We start from the raw sequence: 13798 nt of genomic DNA, 5'->3' as shown, positions 1-13798 counted from the left end.
ACCACTTCCGGCTTTTTCTATTTGTTATTGTGGAATCAGACCCAGGTCTTTGTGCAAGCCAGGCAAACACTCTACCACTAGGCCAGACTCCTGATCAGGTATTTAATTTTTGAAACAAGTATGAACCCAATTGTCTAAAGACCTAAGAAGTGCATTCCACTCCTAGGGATTCTATGTATCTATTTTGAGGAAACTCCCAGTTACTTTTTGGTAACTCCTTGAAGTTGATATGTGTAACATAGTCAATGCATTGTGTTCAGTCATGTAGCCATGTTAATTCATATGCCATAAGTAACAAGTCAAGGATCATTCTCAAAGTTTACAATAATGAAAATTACACTGGAAATTATCATATGACTTAAAAACCACATCTGCTACTTCAGTATCCTATGAAATGAACAAATGTTAGAGCAAATGTAATTGTATTCACTAGTTCCCTGGAAAAATATTTTCTGGAAGTGGAAGATAATGACCAGCATGGAAGTGAGGCCTAATTCCTTGTCAAATTTACCTCAAATATGGAGCTCATATTGTTATTAGAGGAGTAAATGAAGAGGGAATGGACAGCCTATATTGTTTTACTGTCATTGCTGTTTCAATGGAATTTGATTACTTTATGTCAGGAGCTGGGCAAGTGATTCTGTCCTACGTGTTACAATGAGAACAAGGTGCATCCTTCAGAGGAGAATGCATAGAACTTCAGCAGACCAGTTCCTGTTCAGAAAAGCAAGCATATTGGAAAATATGTCAAAATGCCACAAGAATTCCATATTGAATAAGTCTTCTACATTGTAGGCAGAGTCAATTTTCAAGGAATCATGCACCAAAGGCAAGAAGAACTCTATAACAGAAGCTCACAAATGCCCCTTAATTTGTGCTACTTTATTTTAGACTTCCCTTTTAAGATGTTTTACTGTAAATGGTGACATATTGACATATTTCTTTTTTACTTTCTGAGAGACATTAGAAACAATGACAAGAGACTCTGAGTGAGAAGAATGGAATTGAGCTATAGATGAATGCAATGAAGCAATCTATTCCCATAATTTATGGACCAGATGCTTGACACATGTATTAATCAATCCTAACTTCTATGATTATTCTAACATGCCTACTGAATATAATTTAAATGAAACACACATGGGATACTTATTTTAGGACTACTTAATAATATCATGTTTTGCTCTAACATAATCCCATATCCATTAACCTTCACCTGTATGGATATTGTCTAAACCCAGTGTTCATAGCAAACAAAATTTGTTTATTGTTAGTATTTCCAAAGACAGTCTTTCAGTAAGTAAAACTATATAACATATTTCAATGGTTGTTTATTCATTTGGGATTAAAGCTGTCTTCTTCAGCAGATTCAATTCACAAATGATAAAACATTAACTTTTTTCATGCATTGCTGTCTTTAAATGTAAGAGTTACTTTTTCACTCACAGCACAGACATTCAATATTTCCTCTTGTTCATTGTTTTAAAGCACACCTTGAAATTAACTTACTGAAATCTTCCATGGAATTAAGTTACTAGTAGTTTTTCTAGGAACTGATAGTTTCCCTACTGACCTATTGGATTCTGGTCCCTAAGAAAATCATGCTTCTATTTTGAGAACTTGTGAGATACATGTACAAAATGCTTATTTTAGTTCAAGATGTGGTGATACACGCTTAATTCTAGAATGTGAGAAGTAGAGGTAGGTAGATTGTGAATTTGGGGCTAGCTAGTGTAACAAAGAGAATTCAAGGCTTGTCTGGGCTACAAAAGGAGATTGTTTTTCTTAAAAAGAAACAAAATGAAAATAAAACTTAAGTACCAAACAAAGCATTATTCATGGTTGAATTGCACATGAGTCAAAAGGGAGAACATGTTGCATTTCTACAGGCAACAAGGTATCAGCAAGTAATAGCTATCAACAATTTCCCAGCTCAAGGATTCTGGGTTTAAAGCTTGGAATAAATGGTTTGGACATCAAAGTTCTCAGTGACATCTGACCTAGAAAAGGAACTCATTATAAAAATAAGTTTTAGTGAAGTACTTGAAATTTGCAAAAGCCCACAAAGGATTATGTGCATCTTTTCCTGTCTCAACACTGTAAACCTAGTTTTCTGAATAGTGGATATTGGAGGTCACAGTGTGAAGCCAGCCTGGAATTAAATAGTTCATGAAACTCCTTTTCAGTGGTTGTGTGCAGTAGTACATCCATTTACCAGCAACTGAGGATGTGGATGCATAGTAGAATATTTCCCAAGGTCATGATTTGAGGAGGCACAAAGAGAAAGATTGTACATCAGGGGAGCCTGGGTATATATAAAATGGTATATAAAAGAAGCTAGAGGCATGGCTCAAGTGGGAAAATGTATTTCTAAGCAGGAGTCAGACCTGAGCTTAATACTAAGTACTAAACTTAAAAAAATATATCGGAGGGGGTGGGGTTCAATACTGAAAGGAGTGACAGTGATCCAGATACACTGTGCTTATAAATTTCTCTGATAAACCCAATAACTTTGTATAAATACTTTAAGATAACAACCTACTTACAATATGGAGAAACTGAAAAAACTTTCACCTTACCCTCCTGCTATATTCCTTTTAAAGTGTGTACCTATAATGAGATTTAATTGCTAAGTAGGTGTTGTTGATGACTTTTGACTCCAGGAGTTTTCTTTGGTTACTTTTCAGACAGAGTCTCTACCTTTGCCTGAGATATTCCTTCACATCTACAATAGACATGAAGAAAGATGCAAACCCCTGTGGGCAATTATAGCTTGGGAAGGGGCTCTTGTGAATTTTTGCCTAGTCTGACCTCAAAATGAGTTCCCACAGAAATTAGCATACAAAGTAGTTAGAAATGTAGGATAAGCCAAATTGTCCAACCTAAGCCATCTTTTTCATTTATCTGTTAAGTATCAAAAGGTTGTATAATTATGAGTACAAGGCTGTACTCCTACACTACAGTTCCTATAGTCTGTTAATTCTACATTCATCGTGTCTAAAGAGTCTTTGGGGAGGAAAATACAAAATCATTAAGGTCAAAAAATGAACTAATGAGAATGTGATCTAATTTATTAAGATTTTTCACACACAATAAAATAAACCATGACAATTTATAATTCACATTTTATAGAACATAACAAAATGAATAACACAGGTAACAACTGAATACAGTACATAATATTCTATTTCTTTCTATAGCATCAAAGATTTTAAGGCTGAAAATCTCCCAATTTCCAGACAGCTGGGTAGAGAAATGCCATGCTATCTTACTTCAGTTCAAACAATAAAATGAATCTTTTACAATTTGCTTCACAAAAGGATTTGCATTACAGTACTACACCAGATTATTGTATATAAGACTATACTGAATTGATAGTTTGAGACTTAGATGTTAATAACTTCTCTTAGAATTCAGAGCCTTTCAAAACACATACTGAAAGGTATAGTATCTTATCTGTAAAAGTTGCATAAAAGGAGGAAACAAAAGTATGATACATTCTGCTAGATCTACGTTCTTTTAACACCAACATCTCTCATGCAGCAGCTCCTGAAGAAACTACCTCTACTTAACTTAGGTGTGTGTAAATTTGGTGGCGGTGGCACTAGAACTTTCAGTGGCCACAGAATTGGAGCTAGCACTGACTGACATTCAGGTGTGAGCTCTCTCTTGTTCCTCAAGCTGAGCCTCTTCATAGAGAGATGGGAAAGCAGGGGGATCAGTCCCGTGGACCTTGGCCATAAACTCTAGGACTTTCATCTTGGTGGTTTCAGCATAGGCTCTTGGGCCCCACAGCAGCTCATACTTCTCAGGATCACTATCAGGCCCCTTCTGGCACACTAGGTACCTTTCCTTCACAAACTCTTGGGTGAAGAGCTGCTTGGGATCGCCAAAGATGAAGTGCTTCCTGTGACAACAGATCCCTGTCTGCTTCATCACTTCCCAGATGTGCTCTTCAGTGGCACGGTGGCCCTTCATGAAGATCACACCCAGGACAAACATCAGCAGACCTGTCTTAGGAATGCCCACTTCTCCACACTGCATGCCATCATAGGTGAAGCCTTCTTTCATGGAGATGGCATAGCAGTGGTTGGTGGCATCCACTTCCTTCACTTCCAGGCCAAAGATAACCTCCAGGCACCGACAGGTCTTCCTGAAGATTGAAGAATACAGGGCCTCGTGCTCTCTGATGACAAACTTCACCATATCTGCTTTGCTTATTGACTCTTTCCGATGATAATACACCAACAGGATATTCATCAAGAAAGACACTTTCTTATCCAGAAGAGCCTCTAGGGCAGATCGGTTAGCCTCTTCTTTGCTACTGGAGCTGTCATCACATTGGCCTTCACAGGGACTAGGAACGCCAGTGGAAGAGAAGCTGGCACAATGAGGAAATCCAGCAATGATGGGGCCTGTAGCAACAGGAACCACCTGCATATTGCTTGGCATCACAGGATTGGGGGAGGACAGTGTTTCCTCCACAGCCTGGGAGACCTGGGCCGCCTCTTGGCCCTGGGGCTCATGGCCATGCTGAAGATCTCCGTCATGGGAACACTGTGGATGCTCCTTATCATGGGGCATGGTGACTCAGAGTGGAAAGGAAGTCAGGAAAGGTAGAATCACTGCTTTGGGGATAAAAGAAACATGTGAGATTACTGGAAGGTGATAAATTCAATTGTGATGCTTCTGATACAATCCTCTGACAAAGCATTTCTAAAGTGTGGTATAAATCTTCCTAGGTCTCCTACTGACCTGGTTTCTGAGGATCTTATGGCCTGAATGAGCATATAAAAACCCTCCTGAGAACGTTATCATCTAACTCAGTAGGGACATTCTAAGGGCTCAAAATAGAGTCACAGTCATGCTCTGTCACCCTTCTTTTTTCTGATGAAAGTAGTACTAATTTCTTAATTGTCCCAGACAGAATTGGAATGTCTTTCGTTATTCTCTGTGGGGACTTTCTCACCTCCAGAACCACTCATCCCTGATCTTTCAAAAATAAGGAAGATAGTTTCCTGCCAATTGTTAAGTTTTCCTTTGACTATATTGACCCTCTGGGTGAGAGTAAATACCCTAATTTGGAGGTGCTCCTCGTTCATTTCTACTTCATAATTTCTAACAACTAACCTTGGTATAATAACCAGCCTGGAAATATGTCAGGTTACTGTTGGATTCGACTCTGACTTCCTTGGAGAAAGAGACTGTTAGATCAAATGGTAAGAACAAGAAATCACTATTAGAGTTACATGCGCAGAACTGGTGGGTAGAGCTGTGAAATTCCTACATGGTATTAAGCTATATCTACAAATGAACCCAATGAGATCCTACAGAGAGTTGCGACAATTTTTGAGAGAATTTATTTCATATACTGCATATTAAAAGGGCTAAGGAAGGTCAAAATTAAACTACTCAATTACTCCCAGATTGTGGCTGTCCATCAAAGAGATAATGAAGTCCCAATAGCATTTTTACAGAGAATAAAGTGCTATCCAAAAATATGCCAATGTGAACTATGAACAGAGGAAGCAGAGATTATCCTTACAAGTAATTTTTTGTGCCATAACTGGGGGATCGAACGCCCTTCCTGGGTGCTGTCCATAACCTTTTCTGCTCAAGGTTAATGTTCTAGTACTTGAGGTATTGCTCCATTTCTGGCTTTGGTTGGTTAATTGGAGGTAAGGATGACTGGCTTTGAACCACAATCCTCAGATTTTAGCCTCTTGAGTAACTAGGATTATAGGTGTGAGGCACAGGAAACTGGAAAAGATAATTTTTTACTTCAATTGGCCACTTTAATATTCATAAGAAATTACAAAAACTGACAACCCAGAAGATCAGCTCCTTGGACCAATGAGTCCAAGTATATCTTATAGTAGGAACCTGGGAAAGGTGTTGAACAAGCATAAGTGGAAATAGGTTCTTATCCTGTTCGTGCAAGTAACCCCAAAGGGAGACAAGCCCAGATTTTAGGGCATGTTTCATCTATGGACATGAGGAGTCAAAAGACTAAACATAGAGCTCCACTATGACCCAGCAATTCCACTACTTGACATTTACCCAATCCTCCAGAAACAAGGACATACTAAGTCCACTAGCACAATGATGTTCATTGCAGTACTATTTACCATAGCAAAGATATGGAACGAACCCAGATGTCCCTCAGTTGATGAGTGGATCAACAAGATGTGGTATTTGTACACAATGGAATTCTATGCTGCTGTCAGAAAGAACAGCATTGCCACATTTGTCAGGAAATGGAAAGACTTAGAAAAAATCATATTAAATGAAAAAGCCAGACTCAAAGGAGCATAGGCTCAATGGGTTTCCCTCATTTGTCATAATCAGTTGAAACCTTGGGCCCTCCTAGCAGAGATTTGCAATAGACCAAAACCTAGATACATAAAGCCATACAGTATGATGGTAATTGAAAGGACCTCCAGGATATAGAAACAAAAGCCATATAATGAGTGATTGTTGTCCTTAATGTACTATGTTATCTCTCATCTCTTTTGCTGTCCTTGGTTATCTCGTATTATTACAGTATTTCACTTTGTAATCTGATATATTGGATGTATGCGTATTTGGTTGTTCGAAATTGGATAGGGAAGGGGGGAAAACAAGATGAGGGGTGAGGGTGGGGGGAGGGAAATGGGGACCAAGACATGAGAAAGGGTATCAATGTATGTGAAGTAATGCACCTTCTTCCTTGTGAATATAATGTAACCCTTCTATTAATTACAATAAAAATATATGAAATAATGTAAAATAATTACTAAATATTGTATGGCAATCTATATATTGGGTCTTTTTCTACCTTACTAATCATGTCAAATCTTATTATAAAGCTTTAGTTGTTCTTTAGACCTGTCTAAATAATTGAAAAAGGGAGGAGAAGGATATGTACTCTAGATAGCAAAACTTCTATTGAAAAAGGCAGTTTTGAGCAATTTCTTTCTTCACTAAACATGTATTGTGGAGGGGATATGCTTGTATCCTTTTTCCTATAGGATTTTGGTACCTGTTTGCTAAGTCTTTTTAACCATATCATGAATTGTGACTGTCCTCCTGGTGATGTGTCATAGCCTCATGACTTCTTTTCCTAATGACAAGTAGGGTTCCAAATGGGGGTGAGGGAAAGAGGAGAAAGGGAAAAAGTAGCCAAATAGGAAGATACAGGTACTGGTGGAGATAATGCCCATTCTTTTTCTGGTGATATTTGGGGAAAAATCATCAGCCCAATTGAGAAAATGACCCTTTCTCTTCCTAAAGATGTCAGGAAACAGAAATAATGGCCCTGACTCAAACAAAATCCTTTCTCTTGGGGTTAGTTGTACAGTGAGTCAACAAGATGCCAGAACAGCTGAGACTTGCCCAAAGGTATATAAAAGCAAGGCTCTATGAGCACAGTGAAAATGCTACCACCACCAGGGCCCCCCTAGAGGCTTAACAGTCTCTAGACAGGAGTTGGTTGAGAAGGCACAGGTCAAATATCAGCAGAAATCTGTCTCTATTCATCCCCCAAGTTAATTGTTAGACAGGATCTCATAAGGGAATAAGTCAATGCTCCCATATGGGGGTTGATAACAATCTGATACTAATCAAGAGGCTTTCCCTCAATATCCTTGGTACCTTATTCCACTTTTAAATAAACTTTGTGTCTGCTCCCACTTATTCTGTTTCATAATTCTTCATTTGGTGGAGGGGAAAATGCACCCAAGAATCCTACAAAGTATCATACTGTGTTCTGAAATGAATGTTTCTTCTAAATTAACTCCTTACCTTGAATTCTCTAGGCACTGAATACTTCCTTCGAATGTGACTTCACAATACAGATCCAAAGTCCACAGTTGTCTAAAAAAGAAAAGAGATGACATGATGTCATATGGCTTGTGTTTATCTTGGCCAGAAGTTTTCCAGGACTGACCAGAGAGGCAGGTAAGTGTCCCATGATGATCCTTATTCCAGAATGTGCAGTCTGGATTGTCTTCTTTTTGTGTCCTTCAATTCTCATGAGGTCTAAGATTTAACTATGAGCACAGAGCACAGCTTTTGCAATAATATATTTTGCATATTTTATATACCAGTTTCTATATACATATTCACAGCCTGCCATAACAACTGTGCTTCCCCAAGGACTGACAAGATGATATAGGGTTTTTTTTGTGTGTGTGTATGTGTGTGTGTGTGTAGATTTTTATGGGGCTTGAACTGAGAGTATGAGTATGGTTGCTATCCTTAAACTTATTTGCTCAGTGTAGCTTCTACCTTTTGAGTCATAGTGAAATATTGAGCTCCACTTCTGGTTTTTAGTTAATTGGAAATAAGAGTCTCATGGAGATTCCTGTACAGGTTGGCTTAGAACTGGAATCCTGAGATGTCAGTGTCCTAATTACTTCTAGTCACAGGCATAAACTACTGGTCTCGCTGGCATGAATGTTTTGTCATTTATTTGCCCTTTGTCACTTGCTCATTCTAATTACCTTCAAATGGAGTCCCCACACTAGAAATTGTTCAATAAAGTGTACTATGCCATCTTTTTTTGTAAAAGTCTAGTTTCCAATTCTGACCATAAATCTGAGATATACCAGAAAGAAGTCTGGAGACCCTTTATAGACTGGACATCCAAAATAGAGAATAGGTAATTGATACTGAACTTTACTTGGCTTGAGGTGCATAGAACTTAGGAAATATTTGAGGGGTTCACCTGGACAATTGTTAAGTCCGAAATTTCTTTCACTGCTTTTAGAACAAACTACATGAGACCAAATTCACTGCATTCCAGAGATGAAAGCAAAATTCATCATTTCTGGCCATTACCATTACCACCCTTCTTCTTTCCCCCTCCAACTCCTCTCCTCCACCATCACTACTGCTGCTCTGAGTAAACAACTGCATCTGGCACTTTTCTGCTCCAAGCGAATTTGGCAATACTTCTTCATGGGACACTTTCCACATCACCATTTCCACTGCTGCCAAACCCCCATTCAGGCACCTCCTCCCATGCTGCCACAGGCATTGCCTCAGTTGGCCCCAAGCATTTCACCATGCCTCAGGGGCACTGACTAGATCCGCCATATTTTTGCTGCAAGTGAACTTTCCAATACTTCATGTGACATTTCCACTCAGTCACAATTCTGCCCTGGTGCCAACCCCCATTCAGTTGGCACTGTGACAACTGCTGCAACATCCCTGTTATGCCCCCTCCTCCTTTCCCCTCCTTCATAGGTATAAACTGATCTGCCATATTTATGCTGTCTGTGAATTTTTCTAATATTTGTTCATAGAATATTTATGTCCATTCACAATTTTGGTCCTGTTGTTGCCCCCCTCCCACCCCTCTACTGCCACCCTTAGTAACCTTCATGCTCCAGCTACTACCTCACCAGTCTGTCACCATAGCCACAACTCAGTGTGGTTGACTGCATCCGCCATATTCATTCTGCCAGTTAACTTGCCAATATTTTGTCATGGGACATTTTCTTCTCTCATTCCCAGTTTCCACACTATTGCTGGCCCTTACAATGGCACATTCTTCCCCATGCTGTCGCTATCAGCACATGCCCCTCCTCCCTCACAGAGGCAAAGGCTGATCTGCCATATTTACACTGCTGGTGTACTTTGCAGTATTTCATCATGACCCATTTTCTTTCCCCATTCTCGATTTTTTCCCTATTGCCTCCACTTAGTGTGATGCCTTCCTCCTATGTCCAGGCCATGGCCCCTGCCCCGCCCTCTCAGAGTTGAGGGCTGATCCACCATATTTATTCTGCCACCAAACGTTGCGTGGGATGATTTCTTTTTCCCCATTCCTGCCAGGCACCAATGCCATCTGACAACACCACCTCATCCCACCTCACCTCTGCCTTAATAGCAGCCTGCACAGCCCCCTCCCCTTTCAGAGGCTGGGGTCCTCTGCCATATTTATGCCTCTGGCCATCTCTGCGGAGCTCTAAGGAGCCTTTTTCCCCAGGAAGACCTGGTCGGTCTGGGCATGCTTCCCCACACACACATAGCCACAGAGGCCCCACGAGGAAGAGCGGCCACGAGCTCCCAGCCCCACAGCTGCCTCTGGACAGGGCTAGCGGCCCGGTCGCCATTTTCATTTAGGGCCTTGCTCCATTTTGGACCCAAAGCCCCTCTGTACCCCGAGTCCCCCCTCTGCACCCCGAGGCCCCTTGGTCCTCGTGACAGCCTTATCTTAGCTTTGGGCCGCACCTGGGCGGCTACTACTGTCCTCTGGCCAAAATTCATGAAGCGCAAGGCAGAGTCTCGGAGAGAGTCGCTTGCTGCTGGCTCTCTCTCTGGCTGCCGAGGCGTCTCTGCCACATGCAGCCAACATCCGGGTGCCTCTATGTGGGATTACCCATGCCTAACTGTGCTCTGCGCATGCTCCTGACTTGCTTACGCCGAGGTGGAGCTCTTGTGGCTCGAGAACTCCTCTGATGCTCTTGGTGTTCCAGAATCAATTGCTTTGACGCCGGGCGCTGGAATTGTCCTTGACCCTTCGCTTACCGCGTTCCTTTCCTCAGTCCACATTCATAGAGATCCCATTTGGCCCCTTTTGTCTTTCTCTATCTTGGGTCTTGAAATCAGGGTCTGGGTGCTGCTTTTTAGTTATTTTGTTCAGATCTAGTATTCTATCACTTGAACCTTGCTCTACCTTCTGCTTTTTGCTGGTTAAAAGGAGATAGCAGTTTCATGACTATTTCTACATGGTTTAGCTTTGAATCTCTACCCTCGGGTTCTCAGCTTCCGGAATTCTAATACTCACTATTGTCCAATCAACGCTTTTCTCTTTGATTTATCAATTCCCTGTAATACAATCTCCAACTTCCAGCATAAATTAAGTTACATTATCAGTTGTCTTACTTTTATTGCAAAAATTGCAGGATGTAGGATTGTATCTCTCCCTAAGTATTGGTGTTTCACTGGAATATATGAGGGCTAAGTGGATGGTGACAAATGCATGTGATAAAAAATTGGAGGTAAAAAAAACATGCTCTTTTTTAGACTTGTGCATTTTTTCGATTCATGAAAGACACCAAGTATATCATTTATATCATATGTATGTGTCACAGCATGATGAATATTATCTCTTATTTTCATAAATTTCTCTTTTCTTTTAGTTTTTCTTTTCCCTTGCATTTATTTTTCCACCTCAGTTTTGAGCAAATTTACCAACTTTTCTTTTCTTGAATTTTCCTTATCTGGTTTGTTTGTTTTACAGGAAATAATTTGTTTACTAATCATTATGGACATTCTTAAATCATTTTGCTGCTTTACATGAATTTATGTGTTGTAAATATATCGTATTATAGATTGAACTGACCTTGGAACCCATATGATCCAGAGATATTTTTACAATGGCTATACATCACTGTTTCAGATTACATTTGTCAAGTAAAATTGTCTAATTATAACTGCCCTATTTATTCATTTGTATTTCACTAAACATTCTTTAACATCTTCTGGGTATTCAAACATAGGTATATAGATTTTTGTTCCTTTCCTCAGTACACATTCATATGGATCCTGTTTTGGCGTGTGTGTGTGTGTGTGTGTGTGTGTGTGTGTGTGTGTGTGTGTGTGTGTGTATGTGTGTGTCCATATTCTGAGCTTGAATTCAGGAGCTAGACTGTTTTATAGCTATGTTGTTCAAGTCTAATGTTTTATCACTTGGACCATTGCTTTGCTTCCTGCTTTTTGTTTGTTAAAGGGAGTCTCCTGGAGCTGTGTGCTGGTGGCTCATACCTGTAATCTTAGCTAAGCAGGAGGCTGAGGTCTGAGGATCTAGGTTTGAAGCCAGCGCCTGCTGGAAAGTCCATGAGAATTTTATCTCCAATTAACTACCACAAAACTGACATTTATATTGTTATGTGTCTGGATGGACTATGTTTGAACCTCTATCATCCATTGTTTGCTTCCTGAGTAGCTGCAATTATCAGATTCAGCCAACAATGCCCAGTCATATCTTTTCATTTTGACTTAAAGATTCCTTGTAATGCAACCCTTTAACTTCTAGTAAATCTTAATTTTCATCACCAGTTTTCTTGCATTTATTGAAATAGCTTCATAACTTGTGATTGTATCTCTAGTTTTTATATTTGACTGGAAGATATCTGGATGCAGCAAATCTAGATGATAAATTATCAGAGAAAAATCATGCTCTTTTATTTTTTGCCATTCCTGGGGCTTGAACTCAGGACCTGAACACTCTCTGAGGCATTTCTCAGGGCTAGAACTCTACCACTTGAGCACCACTTCCAGATTTTTCTTTTCTTTTTTTTTTAGATTGTACTTTATTGACAGGATATTGTATAGAAGGGTTGCAATTATATTCATTAGGTGATGGGTACATTACTTCTTGAAACTTGATACTCCTTATATTTTTGTCCTCCTTTCCCTTCTACCGTCTTCCAATCATCTTGTTTTTACACTTCCCTTCCCTATTTCCAATAAATAAATAAATAAGTGTATATACAATATACCAGATAACAATGTTAGATATAGTTACCACTTGAGATTAACCATAAGTAGAAAAAAAGAAAAGAAAGAACTTCATATAGTACATTAAGAACAACAATCAGAAAGATAAAACTCTTGTTTCCATAACTTAGAGTACATTTTATTTAGTCTTATCCTGTATGACCATATGTACATAACTTTTGAGCTATTGTGATTCTCTGCTAGGAGAATCTTAGATGTGTACTATTAAAAATGAGAAAAATGAGGGAAACCATGTTCCTTTGTGTCTGAACTACTTCACTTAATATGATTTTTTCCAAGTCTTTCCATTTCCTTATGTATGGGGTGATGTCATTATTTCTCATGGCAGCATAGAATTCCATTGTGTATGAGTACCACATCTTCATGATCCATTCGGCTACCGAGGGTCATCTGGGTTGGTTTTATATCTTAGCTATGGTAAATAGTGATGCAATGAACATTGTTGTGCTAGTGGATTTAGGATGTTCTTGTATCTGGAAATTTGGGTAAATGAGAAGGAATGGAATTGCTGGATTATAGGGGAGCTCTATGTTTAGTCTTTTGTGGAAAGGCCATACTGCTTTCCATAGTGGTTGAATGTGTTTACACTCTGACAAACAGTGTAGTAGCGATCCCTCCTGGCCACATCTCCACTAGCATCTGTTGTTATTCAATTTCTTGATAATGATTATTCTAACTGGAGTGAGGAGGAATCTCAAGGTTGTTTTGATTTGCATTTCTTTTGTGGCCAGCAATGTTGAGCATTTTTCATATGTCTATAGGCCATTGTTATTTTCTCTTCAGAGAAGTCTGTCTTTAAATCTTTAGCCCATCTTTTAATGGGATGGTTATTTCTTTGAAGATTTGTTTTGGAGGGATTTGATTTTTTTAGCTGCAGATATATTTTAGATATGAGGTCCTTGTCTGTTTTATGGTTGGTATAGATCTTCTACTCTGTGGGCTTTCTATTTAACTTGCTAGCTATGTCTTTTGGCATATAGAAGCTCTGCAGCTTAATGCAGTCTCATTTTTTCCAAATTTTCTTTAATTTGTTGTGCTTCTGGACTTCTATTAGGAAAGTTGCAACCTGTATCAAGGAGTCCTAGTATATCTCCTATTCCTTTCTGTAAAGTTTTGAGGTTATCTGCTTTTACCTTAAGGTCTTTGATCTATTTGGAATTAATTCTGGTTTGTACAGTGGATCATATTCATACAATTTATATATTAAATATGTACATAAGTTGAGTTGAGTTTTTAGTATTTCCTTCATAAATCCAAATTAACAGCATTTACCTCTATGATAGAATTT

The 13798-nt window shown here is 39.2% G+C and overlaps 1 pseudogene across 1 annotated transcript; it reads right to left on the bottom strand.

Moving 5' to 3' along the window:
- Positions 1-3179: 3179 nt before the first annotated feature.
- LOC150040552 (melanoma-associated antigen B16 pseudogene) lies at positions 3180-10330 on the bottom strand (annotated as a pseudogene). Its single transcript, XR_016533769.1, has 3 exons — positions 10219-10330; positions 7783-7854; positions 3180-4628 (listed from the first exon to the last, which is right to left on the bottom strand). The product of XR_016533769.1 is annotated as a melanoma-associated antigen B16 pseudogene (transcript).
- Positions 10331-13798: the final 3468 nt, after the last annotated feature.

This window comes from Megascapheus bottae, chromosome X (assembly GCF_031878675.1).
Source record: "Megascapheus bottae isolate mThoBot1 chromosome X, mThoBot2.hap1, whole genome shotgun sequence".
NCBI lineage: Eukaryota > Metazoa > Chordata > Mammalia > Rodentia > Geomyidae > Megascapheus > Megascapheus bottae.
The sequence above is the reverse complement of the archived record's forward strand: the minus strand, read 5'-3'. Positions and strand labels throughout refer to the sequence as shown.